We start from the raw sequence: 18,308 nt of genomic DNA, 5'->3' as shown, positions 1-18,308 counted from the left end.
CTGCTAAAGATACAAGCCACCTTTAGATTCAGACAGTTTGTCACTTATATAGACAGAGAAAGGAAGAGTAGCCAAATGTGCCAGCTCCTGGGTCTTTTGCCACACAGCAAAAATGATAGCCCTGATACAAAAGGGCCTGCATGACCAGTCGTCCCAGGAACTGTGGGGTGCCCTGCTGCTGGAGAACAAATCCGTGACTCCGGTGAAGCAGTTTCATACCCCACAGCCATACCCAGTACACAGAAAGCCCCATAACGCATCACAGCCTGAGAAGCAATGAGAAACCATCTGGGGACAGCCCCTGGGAGAAATAAGGAGAGCAGTGGGAGATGATCACAGCAAAGGCTCCCAGGCCTCCCTTCATCTCCTGTTCTAGGAGGACCACAGAATATTCCACCAACACCTGTGTTAGCTGCAGTTACAGCCAGTCTCCAATTGACCAATGTCAATCTATGCAGTAAATATTGTAAAGCTTCATTTCCTTCTCAAGTGTTAGGAAATAAAAAACCTATAATGAAATGTTCTAATTTTATCCTCTATCTGCCCATGGTCTATTTCGCTCATGAGATCATGATCGAGTGCAATCCCCACATGACGTCAGAACCCACCCGAGAGCAGCCTCAGTGGCTACTTGCACACTCAACAGGTAGAGGTGGAGGGAGCTCACTTCCATCACAAGGGTCATTTCCCAAAATCTGGGCAAGGGTTCATAGACGCAGTTCTACTGAATCATCAATGTATTCATTAACTAAACAAACATTTATTAAAGCCTGCCACATGCCAGAACCTGACAGGTACAGCTCACAAAGATGAATGAAGTACTGTCCCTGTGCTAGAGAAATGTATGATCTAGAAGGGAGAAAGATACAATAATGGAGAGTAATTAAAATCATGGGGTACATAGGAGAGGAGGGTTTGTACATCGCACTGTAGAAAGCCTGAGGGAAGACTGACCCTCTCAGCCTGGAACACCAAGGAACGGTGCAACCAAGAGTGAGATATGATTTTAAAGAGTGAATAGGATTTCCCCAGGCAAAGAACAGGAGAAAAGTCCTTGCTGTTTTGAAGAAGAGCATAGGCAACATCATGGAGGTAAGAGAGAGCATGCCATGCAGAGAGCACCTCCTTCCTTCCAAGAAAGTCTCCTTGAGTTCCATCCTATGGACCAAGAAGGAGACTGCAAGGCATGATGGAGGGAGGTTGTTCTTGGGAGTCAAGCTCAGGTTCAAATCCTCCCCCACTTACACACTGTGTGATCTTGGGCGAGCAACTTTGCCTCTCTGATTCTGTTTCTTCACCTGCAAAATAATCAAAGTCATAGCTAGAAGAGTTATTTACAGGGTTAGGGTCAGCTGTATATAAAATGACTGGCATATTGGAGGTACTAAACTTATTTCTAACACTGTTAGCGATTTTTCTCAAACTGCTTGGGCTGTTTCGGAATCAGTCTAGTTTTCCTGGCACAGGACAGCCCTGCTGGTATTTGAAGCAGCCTGACCATGCACCTGGGAGGTTTCAGGCTTTTCTCACCAGCAACTCCCACCGGTCCTCACGAGGCATGTTTCGGAGTGGCCCTTTTCCAAACACAATTCCAATTTTACTTCACACATGGGTAGAGGAACACCTAGAAAAGGACCCAGACTCCAAGTGTGGTCTGACCTGGGCAGGTGTTTCAGTTACCTACTGCAGCAAAACAAACCACCCAAAGCCTGGTGCAGCTTTGGCCTAGAGCAGCTACAGTGTATTATTTCTAACAAGTCAGTGGGCTAATGAGGCTCACTGCGGGGTCTGCATTCAGCTGGGGGACCAGCAAGGGGCTGGGAACACCAGGCCCTGCTCTCCTGTGGTTCCAACCTGGGCTCCTCTGGGTGTGGCCCGCTCAGGGCAGCACCCAGGTGCACGAAGCAGAAGCTGAGTGGCCTCCTGAGACTCTGAAACTTCCGCAAATGTCACTTGTGCCACTTTCTATGGATCAAAGCATGTCACTGGCCAGCCTCGTCTCCTAGGGTAGCACAAGAGACTCCCTGTCTGGAAGGAAGGGGCAGCAAAGGGCAAATGCCAAGGGCACATATGCTGAACTGAGGAACCTGCCACCCTTAAACAGCCCAACCCAGCAGGGGATGGTGACATTCTCACCCTTCGGACTCTGACATGGCTCTAATGCCCAGGCCAACCTGGGCACCTGTGCAGGAAGCCCAAGGCACAGCAAACCCCAAAACACACAGGACGTGGGCACTAACCCCCAGATCCCTCCAAGGACCCATATCTTGGTGACCTGGATGGGAAAGTTCTGACACGACCTCACTCCAAATAACATAGGCCTCTCCCCTAGCCTGGGGCCTTAGTCCCCTCATCCTAAAACAAGGGAGCGGCATCCAGACTTCTCAGAGCCCTTCCATGCCATTGCAAGGACACACCTCATGAGCTGGATACGACTAGAAGAAGCTTTGAAATTTCCCTCACTGTGTTGCTCTCCCCCCACCCACTCCATCCCTCATTCTCACATCCCCCAACTACATGTATGCATAGGCATCCAGCCATTTGTCCATTTGTCCTATACACTGGGCTATTCGTCCCTTCTTTACCGCATTAATCAACAAATATACAGGGTACGCCAGGTGCTGCTGAGCACTACACAAATATGAACCCCTCGACTCCTCATGACAACCTAAGGAGGGAGGTGCCATTACCAACTCCAGGTACAGTGGGGAGATGGAGGCATACGGGGAGGTGACTGCACCTTTTTGATCAACATATGCTCATGGTCTGCCAGCTACTTGCACACAGACCCTCCAGAGACTGGGCTGTTGTGTCGTGCCCTGAGCTCGGAACAGGACCCAAGGCACAAGAAACAGATGAAGCCAACAGAGAAGTCTGGGGACTCAGTTTCCCCCACCTGCAGATGCTCCTTCACTGGCCTCCACACAGCCTGAAGGCCTCTAATTCCCCCTGAGGCTCTGCTGCCCCCTCCCTAGGAAGAACAAGCCATTCACTTAGAAGCACCTCCCTGCTCATTATCTGTGGAAGGAAAGAGTTCATGGCCCAGCCAGAGCCCCATCCTGACACAGCCCTGCTGAGCTCTGTTGATGCGGAGAGGAGCTGATGTGCATGGGTAGGGTGAGGGCAGGAAATCCTCCATAGGTCCTCTGTGGGAGCTGGCATTCACAGAAAAATAGACACAACAGTCTCTGATCAGGGAAGGGAGGAGAGGCTACCAAGTCTGGGTGGTCTCACAAACTTGCAAAAGCATCTCCAGGTCATAGCTGCAAGGTGGGAGCAATCATCTCGCCTGCTCTCAGATTATATGATAAGGGCACTAAAAGGTATCTAGTACATCCTTGGTGTTCAGTAAAGCCCATAGCACGCCCCTATGCTGGCAAGTATTCTAAGGGGGAATGTCAGCTCCAACCAGACCAAGAGGGCCCAGGGCGCAGAGGCCGGGGCCACATATCACAATGCTCCCTGCACGGCCTCATACAGACCCACTCTCCTCCGCACAGAGGAAATTCTGGAAGAGGCGCCCACAGAGGGAGTAGAGAATGTGGTCAGAGCGTATCTCTGCACTCACATTCCTTGATTCAATTTCTACACCTGCCACTTCCTAGCTACATTATTTTGGGCAAGTTCCATAGCCTCTTTGTACCTCAGATTTTTCATCTGTAAAGTGAACAGGGTTTCAATCATCTTTTGCTGCATTGTTGAACAGTTGCAAAATTTAGTGACTTAAGACAAAAATCATGTTCAGTTTTTTATTTGCTCATGCTTTTGCAATTTGGACAGAGTCCGGCCACAGCTCTTCTCTGCTTCATGTGGCATCAGCCAGGAAAGTTCACTGGGGTGGCAGGATCCACTTCCGAGGTGGCCTCGCTCACAGGCGGCAAGGTGGTAGGCTAATGGCTGGGAGCCCAGCAGGAGCTGCTGGCTGGGGTCTCAGTTTACCTCCATAGAGCTTCTCCTCATTGCTGAGCATGGTGGCCTCAGGGGTAGTCAGACTTCTGACATGGCAACTGGCTTCTGCCAGAACAGAGAGTAGAGGCTGACCAGTGTCATAAGGGTGAGGCCCAGAATTGTCCCAGTGTCAGTTTTGCCACCATCTATTGATTAAAGCAGGTCAGAGGTCAGTCCAAGTTCAAAGGCAAGGGACAAGAAAAAGGCGTGAGTACCAGGAGGTGTGATTCATCAAGGACCACCAGAGTAACAGCTCACCAGAGTCCCATCTCCCTCACTGAGAGGATTAAGTGTATGCCTGAACGTAGAGTTCTTGGGAAGTCATGAGTGACCTGCTCGTACCAAGAGGCGGGACAGTGGAGTGGTCAAAGCTAAAGAACACAGTCAAATGGCTGGAGTCTCACCGCTCACCAGTGATGTGACCCAAGACATCTGCTTACCCCCTGGGCACCCCAAAGTCCTCATCTATAACATGGAGACAAAAACAGCACTTGCTTCTAGAATTGCTGTGAAGACTAGATAAGTGGGTATTTGCAAAGTGTTTAAAATGCACTTTAACACTAAAATGAACAAGCACTAGTGTTTAATAACCCTGAAGTGCCTGCCACGTCGTGCACAAGATAGAAGTGCTTGCTGTTACTGTAATCCTGATCAGAGCCAACTCTAATCTCAGAATCTTCTCCTGGATCAAGTCACTAGCAACAGCACCTTCCACCAAGCAAAGTGACTTCCACAGGGATACCGTCTTCTGTCGGAAGGTCAATCAGGGTCGCTGAGTGCTATTCCTGCCTTCCTGCCCACCATCCTGCTGCTCCCTGCCAGGCAGTCCAGGTTGATGAGACTTGCCCCTGGCCTGTGGGTCAGCCCTTGGCCTGCTGCATCCTTACAACCCCAGGGCCTGGCCAAATGGCTGAATGCACCTGTTCTTGGGGAAACACGTGGAGCCCCACCCCAGCCGGTCCCCACCCCTCTGTCTTCCTAAGAAGGAATGCACTTGCTATGTTTCTTCTTCTTCGTGAATAAGCAGCTCACTCCTGGACTACATCTCCCTGACTTTTCCTTCACTAATCACAGCATGGAAACAACTCTGGAAAACCAGAAAGAACTGTCCTCCTGGGTGGTGAAAGGCGATTTGCTCAGTGATAGAAAAATAACATTTTTTATCCAATCCATAATTAGGTCTAGGAGAAACAAATTAAATGAAGGCAAAATTATGTTTCTTTAAAGCATGAATACTGATCTGCATAATGATGTACATTTAATGGTTTTAATTTCCAAGGGAAACTATTTTTAAAATGAGTTTGCAAAATGTATTTTTCCCTTCAATTCTGTGTCTATAAAGTTAAGTCCCCAGGCCTGGTGCTGTATCACTTCAGCCTGCAATCCTAGCTAATTAGTGATGACATTTTAAACTTAATACAGCAAAACCATCTTCCACCTCTGAGGGCACCCTGCCATGCCAGGTGAAAAATTAGCACAAGAAATTGGTCCCTAAAGCAGGGTGCCTGGGGACGTGCTCTCATGTCCCAGATCCACCTCCCCCCATCTCCTTCTGTCCCCAGGCCCATACCTTCTCCATGGGGGCCTTAAGAATAACAATGGTGATTATTATGAATACATAAAATGGCCCACTGACATCAGGTTCTGTTAGTAGCATTGTAGCTCACCTCCTCGGGAGCTGGTATCCTAACAGAAAACTTGGGAGACCACCAGCCACCTCTGACCTGTTAGTTCAGTCACAAACAAGAAACATGAACGTGTTGACCATCAACTGTTTTGACCTACATACATGGCAATTTTATAGGGTTCAGCTTTACTAAATGCCTACATATGGCAAGTGCTCAATACATTTCAGATGTTTTTCTTCTTATTATTTTTCTTATGAACTGCATGATTTGGGCAACTCACCTATAAATTGAGACAATAGCACCTACTTCTCAGGTTGTCGGGAGAATCAAATTAAAGTATATGAGATAATGTACTTAGCACTCTGCCTGACACACCAGCCAATCTCCAAATAATTTCGTTCCCCCACTTTGCCAATTTGGGGTTGGCTTCATTTATTTGCTGTCAGGGAAACTGGATTAACTCCGCAGAAATCACAGTGGCCTTGTACTCCTCTACCTTTAAGCCTGCCCATGTCTCGGAAGAGCAGTTGCAATTGGTCACACCCCCATTGTATTAGCTAGTGAGACAGAGGTTCACAATGATGTGTATTTGCACTGCTCTCCATGAGTTCTCAAGCACCACCTCCATAATCTTCACTTTATCTCTCCTAAGAGCTCCAGTCAGGGAGGGGGTACACCTCAGTTTCCAGTGTGGTAGCCATTCTGCTTGGCTGTAGCGATTTGAGGGTCCTGGGCCTTGGTCAAACACTCCTGCCAGGGAAAGTTGCATCTCATGGATACCAAACCCCAGCAGGGTCATCAAACCCCACTTGTGGCAGTGAGGTGCTTAGCCAAAAGCAGAGGCCGAAGGTCTTTCTACAATGTAGACAGATGTTCCTTCCCACTGACCACTCACATCCCGGAGATGTGGCTTCAGCCCCATGGCACTGATAAGCTACTGATAACACTTCTACCCTGAAGCTAAAGGTGCTGGCTTTGAGAGCCCTAATAAATTTCTGGCCAACTCTTCAAAAGATAAAGAGATTCAGAGCTCAGCTAAGCAAATAAAAAGTAAATTTTCATGAGTATCCCAAGAAGGCCAGAGCGCCTGCTATACACTATTTTGGTTTGTCCTCTCAAGGAAGTCTACAGCCAACTTTGTAATCCTCACTGAGCCCCAGAGAAGCTAACCCATTAGCTCCTGTCACACATCAAGTGGAAGATCCATGCTCCAAACACTAATGGTTTGGTCTCAAGGTTATAGATCACACCCCCACACAGCTTGTTTAGGCTGCAGCACAGTTAGGGATGTGGACAGAGGAAGAATTGACTCCTGTTCCTTCCAGTTTTTGATCATCCATTCAAACAAATATTTACTGAGCCCTTTCTATGAAAGTGTGGTGCTGGGGCCGGGGAGCCAGTGCTGAGCAAAGGGTGTGGTCACTTCCCTCACGGCAGACACCCACGGTGAACAGAAGTAATAGGCATATAAATTAGCAGTGGTATTGCTGTGCTGTGCAAGTCAGGGCATGGCACCCAACCAACCCAAGGTCATCAGGGGAAGCCCTCTAAAGAAGAGACAATGAGAATAGGTTCTAAAGGATAACTGTTAGCCAGCCAAAGGGCAGAAACTGGGATGGGGGCCAGGAGACAGATAGGTCAGCCTCCAAGGCCACAAACTCTGAAAACCCTGGGGTCCACATCGCCATGGTCCATCTGTCCTCCAGCTGAGCAGCTCACCTGACTATTCCAAACAGAATTTTGAAATTCAGAAGAGGTGAGAATACCACAAGAACACAGAACAAAAGAAATGCTTGAGACAGGGAAAAATTTTTATCAGCCGACTTGAAATGTGGTTTGCTCTTCTCTAGTATGTTTAAAACACTGAAAAGCCTTTACAAGTATCTCAAACATCTGCTGAGTAGGCCAAACGCCCCCCTCCCATTCACTCCACCCACAATCCATCAAGCCTCACATTACGTGATGCTCAGTTATGACACGTATAATTTTGCGCCACGTTCCTCAATCAAGGGCCCGTGCTGGGGCAGTCTTTCCCCAACCGTCCTCTGGGTGTGCACGTCCTCTGGGCGTGCACCGTGATGTTGATGAAATGCACGTGCAGGATAATTAAATTTGGCATAATTACTTTTCCAAATGATCACTGACACTCCATTGTTCCAAAAGGATTAATCCTCAGAGCCTTCCAAACGCAGTCTGTTTCCCGGATCTAAATGAGATTTCAAAGAATTTATAATAACCACAATCCCTAATGCACACTTTAATATATCCTTTCTTTGTTACAGTCATTTGCTGGTAAAATCCTGCTGAATTAGAATCCTCCTAGGGTGATGAGCTACCTGTCCACCGACACCAGCTACTCCATCACAGACATTCATTCCACTGTAAGAGCTTCTTCATGCAGGTCACTCCCAGATCTGCCCTGATGCAGGGACTGTGCCTCATTTCGTCTCCTCCTTTCTAGCTAAGCCCTGGACTGCTCCACGTGCCGGCAAGAAAGAGAACAGACTGATTGCTCCCTTCCTGCTGGCCAACAAAATTGACTGGGCTTTGCCAGGACAGAGGGAGGGCAGAGGGGAGAAGAAGAGAACCCTCTGTCCTGAGGCTATAAAAACGCCTGACAGTGATGTTGGAGCCCATGTAGGAGAGTGAGTGCCAGCTATGAACCAGGTGATTTGCCAGGTGCCCGATACACATTAGCTCACTGATGAAGCAGCACGATCCCAGGAGATAGCTCTGTCTATCCCCTCTTTCACACATGAGGCTCCTGAGCAGCCTCACTGTTAAAACCCAGCCTAAAGTCACACACCTACCATGGGGCAGGCTAGAATTTGCACCTGTATCTATGGGGTTGGAAATCTCATGTTCTTTCTGGAAACTGGGAAACGACAGCAGAATGTAGAGCATCTGAGGAGAGGGGTGGGGGTGGGTGGGCAGCAAGCTGGCAAAGCCCTCCTATGGCCAGAGCGAGAGGTGCCACTTCTCTTCAAAACTTGAGACTTGACTCTCAGAGGACAGGCAAAGTGCACTGGAGTCTTGGTCTCCATTTGCCAGTGACCCTGAGCCAGCTGCCCATAATTGAGTCCACAGCCCTCATCCCCCTTCCTCTGTGTTCCTCCCCCTCATGTTCTCTGGGGGATGTTATGGCCATGCTGCTCAAGGATGCTATGGCCATGCTGCCCAAGACAGCAGTTAGCTACATTGTATCTTACAAAGAAGAGAAGACACAACAATAGATCTTCTACACCAGACTATGAGAAGGGAGGGCGTGGAGAGGCCCATTTGGCCTCCCTATCATGGAAGGCCCCTGGCATAGTGATGTCCAACACTCCACCTTCCCATCACATCTGACAACACACCACGATCCCCCCACCTTCTGATTTCCATAATGCAACATATCTCACAAAACATTTCCCAAATGCTAGATAGACTTTTCCTAACAGTACCAATTTATCTGGTTAAGAAAACTCCAAGTGACAAAACATCACTGGCAGATATCACCAACACGGGTCTCATTTATAATACACATTTGTACCTTCTTCACTGAAAATGGATAGCACAAATGGCATTCACAAGGAGATTTGGGTATTCCCGCAATTTTAAATAGCATCCTCCGCTTTAGTCAGGATCTTCAGTATTTAGACAGATTTGAATATGTATAACATTTATTAACTGTAACATTAACTCTGACATTTCAATTTAATCAGTGTTACTACAGACAAGTAAAGTAATTCTCTCGTACTCGTACATAAACAGTATTATCTTTTCATTTCCAAAAGGTACCATTTCGTGATCTAAGACGCTTGGGGAATAATTTCATCTCTGTGTGAGAAGGTAGATGAGGAAAATCCAGCAATCTCTATGAGGCTGCATTTGAAGATTAAATCATACATAAATTACAGAGGAGGCCACAGAGAAGACCTCTGGAGACCGCTGGATGCTCCCACATTAGCTCTTAATAAAAGTTAAATAAATATGTTTTCTGCCCGCAGAAATCCAGTGTGTTCAGGAAAAGGATGACGGGCCTCTCAAACGTGGACCCTTTCCATGAAGGGTGACAAGAGGTGATCCAAAATGCTCAATAAATCCTTCCTGGGCCAAGGGGCAGCCACATTTAATAATCAGAGAAGTCGAGTGTCTCTCTATCCTGCTGGGTGCCGCCCTGCCAAGTGACTGTTCTAAAGGGCAGCACAGAGTCCCCCTGAGGAGCGCCATTCTTAGTAGGGGTACATCTGGCAAATCCCACCACAGGGCTGCAAATAAACACAGGGCCTTTGGCTCCACATGGCACTTTTGGGCAGCATTCACAAACCCTCAGTGAGACCCTCCAGGGACAGAGAGAGCAAACCCAGGCGGGAAAGGCTTCTGTGGTCCCCTGAAGAGCCAGCCTTCACGGTGTGGAGAAACTCAGCCACTGGGCTACGGTAGTAGTCCACAGGCATCGGAGGGTCCAGAGGGAACTAGGGCCCAGGATACCGTGGGTAGAAAGAGGCAGATGAACGCCCAGCCTGTGCTAAGGGGTTGCCCAAAGCCCTTGAAAACATGCTTGGGACTTGATTCCTGAATCTTCTCTAAGTTAGTAAACCTGTGTCCTCAGGTTAGCCCTCCTCCTTCTGCACTGGGTTAGTGTCTTCACTCCACTCCCAAAAAGCAGCTAGAGTAGGTTCTGATTTTAACTGACACTTCCGGTTAATGTTAAATGTTAGCCAGAGTTAGGGACATAAACACAATTCAAGGAAATGAGAAGAGAAAAATTGAAAACAAAAATTAGGATCTATTTGTCTGAAGCCAAGATCTTCATGGTTCTAAAATATTAAGGGTAGTTTCACTATATAGCGCAGATGCAGCAGGGATTTTTCTTGGTCCCACAGAGGACAAAGTCGTGGTCCAATGGTCTCTTTCAAAATGCCTGGTGTATCTTCATACACGGTATTCATCTAAAGCTTGTGATGCCCTGGGTGCTACACAAAGCAACTGACGTATATCTCATTTAATCTGCAATCCCGTACATTCATATTATTATGAGGATCTCAGTGTTCAAGCCGAGGATCTCAGTTTTCAAGCCAATGATCTGAGGATCAGAGAAGTTAAATGACTATGCCACGGTCACCCCGCAATAAATTGGGATCTGGTGTCTGCCTCCAAATCCCCTGTTAAAGCCCACAGAGGCAAGGGGATGATCACAGCTATCCCTTGGGAATTCTGCATGCAGCAGGCTCCTGAACAAAAGGGGATTCCTTAGGCCCTTCTGTTGCTCTAGCCTGACCAAGTGCTAGGGAGGGGCCCTAGCTATATGTTCCCATGCCCCTTTGGTTTTATAAAAGGTGCAAAAGTAAGATACTTAACTGAAATCAACTCAGGCCACTGTTCCACTCCAAGTCTCTTTAACCGCGTGCTCTTACATCTACAGCTGGTGGAGCGGCTAGTAGAAATTTGGGGAAGCCAAGTTTTGGTACATTTGGTTTGAGGTTAGTGGGACACATTTCTATGGTCTAACAGCACTTCTGTGCAGAGTTAACTTACTGTCATCAGTCTCAGGGTGGAAATCCAGGATTTCTTTGAACCACCCTGTGTGCAGACTCACCTGGTCTCAGACCACCAACATGCTCAGGTGAGGCCGTGTCATGGCCATGTATGCCCTACAGCGCCTGCCACCAGACGTATGTGGCCATGGTGGAGAAACCAGTTTTGAAATAAACCAAGTCGGACAATGGCCATGGAAAAATGTTCCAGATCTTATAACTCACATATAAAAACCCAAATTTGACAATAATCTGAAATGTACAGGACCACAACAATGATGAGATGCTAAATAAAACTTTTTTTAAAAAGGGGGAAAAGTATTATAGAACTGTGCACTAGGCAGTCTGTGTGCGTGCGTGTGTGTGTGTGTGTGTGTATGATTTTGTCATATTTGTCAACTTTTTCATGCTTTTTATGATTTGTGCTATGATTTATATTCTCGGTGTATAAATATTCAATTTCACACCGGATTTTATATTCACAATTTCATGTTCTTTTTCTTAAAAAGAGGCTTTGAAATGGCATACCCTTCATGTCTCACAAAATAAGGATCTACCCGGCCTGCAAAGCTAACTAGAAGTAAAGATCTTTCCTCCACTGGGTAAGGATACATTTATGCTCCTCCTGTTTCCTGTAAGCAAATCCATACACTTGACTGTCAATCCCATGAGGTCTAGAATTTCTTCATAAAGAACATTTGGACCTTAGGGAGAACTAGGCCCTAGGATGTGGCATCAAGTCAAGCTGGGCTTCTCCAGTGCAGTTCTTCATCTTATTATAAGGGTTGTGACTAGCATTTCCATTTTTGCTTTGCTGGAAAATGTACAGCCAAATTTGTATGCAAGGTAGCCGTTGACCTAACTCGTATAATTTACATTTCTGTGAGCCCATCATCCCCCCACACCACCATCCCCCACCCCCAGGCTGTATTAATCTCTTTTCCTTCATTATGTAGGCTCTAATTCCAGCAACTATTCTTTCTTATCTTTTTTTTTTAATTTCTTTAGCTGCTTCCTATTCTTTATTGAATGAGATTCATTAAAAGTGCAAAAAAGTTTAAAAGTATATCTATACGCAATAAGCATGCTTATTTTTACAAGGGGAAATAAACTTTATATAGAAATGCGTAAATAGACAAACAGGACCCAGAAGTCCTCAGTCATTTGCATTTTGCTGGAGTCTTCAGCTCCCTGTTCATCATTCCATCAGCGAGAGTCTGGGATGGGGGAGGGGGAAAGGGGGAGGTAGAATTCAGGGAAGGGACTGCTCATTCCATCCCGTCTTTTCATGTGCTTGACAGCTGACACTTTGCTCCATCTTTATGCTCTCACTTCCCAATGTAGCCCTTATTCCACCCGTGGATATTTCTTTTGGCTGGCAGCACCCATTCTGTCCCGAGGCAGAATCATTTGGTAGAAATTAGCAAGCCTAGCAAGCCACAGGGTATTTGTTGAAAGCTCTCTGCTTGCAAATGGCTCTGGCTGGTACCGGCGCTGTAGCACCATGAAGGCACTTCAGACACACAGAGCCTTCGAGTTGCTTTTTTTGTAGGAAAAGAGTCTTGTTGCCAAGGGAGGCAGCCACAAAGCCTTGGAAATCCAGCAGGTGCTGGAGTTCAGAAGGACACAGTAATCCCGGACAAAGCAAGGAAGGCAAACACCAGAGCCCCTGACAAAGAGATTTATCACTTTCCCAGGAAATCCCAGGCTAAAATCCATTAAGGCAGGAGGAAAGTTGAGAATGTTTTGTCCTTAACCAAACTCTAAGAAAGTACAGAAAATATGAATTATTCAATAAATGGTATTGGGACAACTGGGTAACCATCTGGAAAAATATTAAGTGGGATCCATTCTTCACACTAGGCACACAACACACCAGGATCAATTCCAAAAGGATCAAACTTTAAATGTAGCAAATTAAAACTGTAAAAATACTAGAAGAAAACACAGAAAATTATTTAGATCTGGAGTCCATAAAGCGAAAAGAATGGTAACTGGGCTACATAAAAACCTTCCATGTGGTACAAAAGTAGTAATAACAACAATAATAATGATAACAAATAAACTAACAATATTCCGGAGAAAATACTGGCAATGCACAACACAAAGGGTAATCTCCCTGATGTATCAAAACACCTACAAATGAACAAGAATGAGACACATCAAAAACTCAATTTTTAACATGGGAAAGTATATGAATAGCAGTTAACAGAAAATGGTTCTAAAATATTTGAAAAGATTCACAGCCTTGTGGAGGATAATAAAAAACATAAATTCCAATTATTCTATGTTACAATATTTCACTTATCACAGTGGCAAACATCTCAGTTTGATAAGGCTCTGTGTGAACAAGGCTGTGGGAAAATCACTGCCTCCATATATTGTTGGTGGCTGTAGAAATTGACTTGACCCCTATGGAGGGGAAGTTGCCCATCTTTAGCAAAATCGCAAGCACAAAAATCCTTTTAAAAACCAGCAATTCTATTCCTAGGTATTTCTCTTAAAGTTATTCTCACACGCTTGTGAATTAATATACGTTCAGTGTTGTTCATTCAACAGTGTTTCCACTAGCAAAAGACTGGAAACAGCCTAAATGTCCCTCTATTGAGTACTGATAAAACAAATCATGCTCCATTCACTAACAGGAACGTATTGCAGTGGTAAACAGACAAACAAAAAAATCTGCCATAATACACCTGTAAAAATAGAATCGAGAAGTTCTTTCTGAACTAGTATGAGGAAAATTTTCACTAGGTACCTTTCTGATCCTTTAAAAAAGGATTTTTGAGCCATGTAAATATATTACATAATCAAATTATCTACCAAAAAAATTCCAACCTGATGAACTTTTAAAATAATATGTGCCTGAGTTCTATACCATCAGAACAACAGTCAAATGTTTTCGGTTGTGGTGTTGTGAGCGAGGCGGCTAGTTAGAAGCTATGGACTGAGAGACTGAGGTGCACCTCCTAACCTTAACACCTCCTTGTTCCTGACCAACTCACTCAACTCTCCTGGGTCTCACATGTTGGAGGAGCTGGTAGGTAAAACCTTTGCAGCTCTGATGAAGGCTCTAAAGATTTAGCAAGCAGCTCTTGATCGTACAGGCCAAGAACGAGCACTTCACACGTGTGTATATGAAGTAAAAATTTATATTCAAAGCAATCCTGTTTTATAAATAAGAAAACTGAAGCTTAGTTCAACTACATGATTTTCTCAATAAAGGGCATAGGAGACAACAGACAGAAGATAAACCATAAAAGATTAATAAATAAGTAAGAAATGCTTCCTCACTCCCTCCACTTATGAGGAAAATAGAAACACACTTTTACAAGATGGGGTGAGGATCCTGGCTGGGGCAGAGCTGAAGGTCACCTCAGCAAAGCATGGGCATGAGCTGGTGTGGCCTGTGCTGGGACATACAGTACCCAGGGCCCAAAGGGAAGTTGCAGACCCCCAGATGAAGGGTTTCCACCAAACAAGATTGCCACAGCCCCAACTGAGGCTGTCACACTTGGATCCTCCTATACAAACAAGTAAGCACTAGAGGTGATCAGAGTGCCCAACACCAGGGGTCCACGGTGTCCAGGGCCCCTCCTTTCTCCCAGCTAGCCAACAGACTTGCTACCAGTGCCTTGCCTACCTCCCACCTACAGTCCACTCATCATCATACGCATTCACCGTTGTGTCCTCACAACTCCACGTCATCGGGGTCCCACTTCTGCTCAACATGAGAACTTCCTGGGAGTCTTTAAAATAGACGGATGAGGGTACCTGGGTGGCTCAGTCGGTTAAGCAACTGCCTTCGGCTCAGGTCATGATCTCAGGGTCCTGGGATCGAGCCCCACATCGGGCTCTCTGCTCGGCGGGTAGCCTGCTTCTCCCTCTCCCTCTGCTGCTCCCCCTACTCTCACTCTCTCTCTGTCAAATAAATAAAAACAAAATCTTTAAAAAAAAAAAAAATAGACAGATGGCTGGCTCCCATCCCCCAGACTTAGGATTGAAGTGGTAGCGGGTGGGAGCTGGGCACTAGAATTTTTCAAAGCTTTCAGAAACCTGTATCCTATTGCTGTCTAATTTTATTTCTTTGAGGTGTCATTATCTGTCTTCATGGATATTATAAACTGATGGAGGCACCAAAGATTGTTACAGCAGCAAATACCCAGCCTTTCATCTACTAAAGAGACTTCTTAATTGGCCACAGCTCAGGAGAGAAGGACAGACCAACCCTGCCAGTTTCAGCACTTTCCAACCCTATCTCATAGGCAAACTGGGGAAGTTGGTCACCATGGCAGAGGATATCACATCAGTCAGCAACCACAGGCAGACATTTAATGTCATTAGATACACTTACATGCAGAAGTTTATGCCTGAAATCATGGGGGAACGTACTGAGGAAAGAACGAGTCCACACCCCAGATGTATTTCTGTCCACAGCCTATCACCTCGGGACTCGGTCATCTAACCAATTCTTGGGTGTCTATGTGCCAGGTCCGTGTTGCCCACGGGATCTGCAGGAGGAGGCCACGCCCCCTGTGCAATGTCAGAGATGGGTAGACAGAGGATGAAAACAGGCAACAAGGGGATAAGGGTGATCACAGAGGAGGGACGGGGTTCTGAGGAGTGCAGGGAGCCCCGGCTCCAGCAGAAGGGGTCCCGGAGGCATGAGGACAGCTATGAGCTCAGGCTCCGGGGATGAGCACATCCGATGCACTGTTCCATCCTGTGAGGCGGGAGGTGAACCCAGTGGGGCTTGTGGGTGGGGGAGCAGGGGCACAGAGTGACGAGGCGATGAGCAGGTGGCTCTGTGAGGGAAGACACGGACACCAAGAGAAGCCGAGGTAAGGGTGGAAATGACATCTGGCAATGCGACTCCAGGGCCAGGCTGTCCAGAATGGTGTCGTTATTCATGCTACATACATATCCACACATGTATACGTGTACAGACATACGTATACATCTGTGACGCAGTCACAGCTAGTCCCTATAGGCCCCTGAGACATTGCGATGGGCAAAAATGATACTGTTCCTGACCTCAGGAAGCTCACTTTCCAGTGGATGGGAGGTACCCATAAGGAACAATTTCAGGGCACGGGGACAAGCAGGGCACACGTGCTATGCTGATGTTTTGGTTTCTAACTTAGAGTCAGTAGGAAACCAAGAATTCCAAGCAGAAAGAAAGATCTTTCTCAGCAATGACCTGTGGGAAGAGTCCTGAGCTGGAGACAAAGAACATGAAAGACCCCCAAAGCTGGGGCGTGACAGACACCACCTGGGAAGCCTGTGGAACAACACACTGTCCCCAGGGAATGACAATATTTGGAGGGATGTGAAGGGGAAGAACGCATCGAAGTCTGACGAGGAGCTGACTATTTAAACAGAAATGTTTTTAAGTTGTCATTCTTCAAAATATTTTCGGCCAAGTAAGATACCTGTCTTTCTTCCTGCCATTCCTGTAGCCGAGTTGCTGCTGGAGAAAAAGTTGGGTGGGAGAGCTCCAACACCTTTCATGTGAGGGAAACATGTGGCTCGCCAGCCCCTGGCCCAGGAGCACCTTGTCTCGTTTGCTGGTGTTCCAGCTCTGCAAAAGCCCCGGGGCAAGCACGCAAAACCAATAAATGGAAACAAGGCTCAACTTTTGTTTCCCTGCTCTACTCTTTCAGAAAAATCCAAAGCCTACCTTGGGAAAGTGCAAACCGCCTTCCCCAGTGGGAGCCTTCCCACTTTCATCCAGGGTTTCATCCCTGTCACTGGGCTCAGGTGCTGACTCAGCATCTACTCTGTGCCAGGCCCAGCGTTCCCAGCAGACACCACTCCCAGGTGTTCCAGAAGGACAGAGACCTATAGGATGATAAACTGCTGGGCAAATCCAAAAGGACAGGCTCTGCCACTCCTCTCCCAGCCCAGCCCTCGCTTTTCTGTTTTAATTAAAACATGTTGAATACCAGAAAGATTGGACAACGTTTGACAGCGTTATCTGCTCTACAAGCAGAAACGTGATGAGGTTAAATCATACCATCTAAAGAGGTCCTAACTGCCCGTTCTGGGCCTGTTCCCCTATCAGTTTGCCCCCAAGCGAGCAGACAGCAATGCCAGCTAGTCTCACAGTTGCTGAGATGAGGGTGGAAAAGGAAAAGGAGAGTTAAATCCCGAAATGATGGGTGGTTCCCATGATGCCACCATGTTCGCAGAGGTGGCCCTTTGCATCAGCACCTGCTTGGCTTTGCACACTGGAGTCTGGGGGGTGATGGAAGATGCCTGTGGAGAAGGGCAGGCTGTAGCTCCACGCAGATTCTGATTTTATCTACTTCCCACAGGCTCTAGCCCAGACTGTGTGCTCTGTTAAGCTCAGATGGTGCCAGGTCAAGCAAGCCTGGGGGAAGTGAAAGGAGCAAAGCAGCTCCACCTCACGGCATGGCACAGAGTAGGGAGAGCATCATGGGCCCCTTGTCTAAGCCCATCCTGAGGTCTCAGACCACCTCTGCTATGTGGGAAAGGAGGGTCTGCTAGACCCCCTCCATTCATGGTTTGCTCCCATGGGCACAGTAGCCCAAATGGACTCAAAGCCAAGGTCACCAACAGCTGGGATTCCGGAACACTCTGACCTTCAACTGCCAACAGATCCCCTCAGACCCAGAAACCAAGTGTGCTTGCAGGAGCTGGTACGGGAGGGCTAGAGGGCGGAGAACCACCGAGAACCAGCGTTGCAGGGAGAGCAAGAGCCTCATTCTCATCATTCCCCCCTCGGCGAAGGTCCTGTCTCTCCCAGCTACGATTCCTGCGACTTTGAGCACATCACTTAAACTCAGTCTGCCTCAGTTCCCCCAGCAGTAAAATGAGGATGATAATCCATCCTGGGGGTAGCTGCCAGGACCGAGAGGTGATATGTACGAGGTGCCGGGCACACAAGAGGCCTGATAAGAGATTAGATGTGTCAGTGACACTCGTGTGCCAACTTCCTTAACGCCCCATCTGGAGGCAGACCATCTGGGTCCAGCCGCGTCTGCACCCCTTTCTGAGCTGTGTGATCCTGGGTGAGCTACACCTCCCTGTGTCTCCTTTTTACAAGTGGAGGCAAGCAGCAGTTCCTCAGTCACAAGAGTATTGCGAGGACTCAATCAGTTATAAAGATATAAAGTGCTTCAAAGAATTTCTGGCACATAGTAAAGGCTTAATAAAGATTTGGTACTATTATGATCTCCAGAGTGTGTGG

At 47.0% G+C, this 18,308-nt stretch overlaps 1 protein-coding gene and 1 long non-coding RNA gene across 4 annotated transcripts in view; both read right to left on the bottom strand.

Moving 5' to 3' along the window:
• Window positions 1-18,308, bottom strand: part of GRID1 (glutamate ionotropic receptor delta type subunit 1) — a 735,632-nt gene that overhangs the window by 146,946 nt on the left and 570,378 nt on the right. The gene's annotated exons all lie outside the window — the stretch shown is intronic.
• The window catches only part of LOC141370300 (uncharacterized), a 29,499-nt gene continuing 14,926 nt past the window's right edge, over window positions 3,736-18,308 (bottom strand). The window contains exon 2 of the long non-coding RNA XR_012374206.1: window positions 3,736-4,094. This is a non-coding gene — a long non-coding RNA (uncharacterized lncRNA). The remainder of the gene's footprint in view (window positions 4,095-18,308) is intronic.

The sequence above is a fragment of the Callorhinus ursinus genome, unplaced genomic scaffold (assembly GCF_003265705.2).
Source record: "Callorhinus ursinus isolate GAN/ISIS: 27379988/994484 unplaced genomic scaffold, GSC_fseal_2.0 scaffold31, whole genome shotgun sequence".
NCBI classification, from domain to species: Eukaryota; Metazoa; Chordata; class Mammalia; order Carnivora; family Otariidae; genus Callorhinus; species Callorhinus ursinus.
Note: the sequence above shows the minus strand (reverse complement) of the source record. Positions and strands in the feature narration are given on the sequence as shown.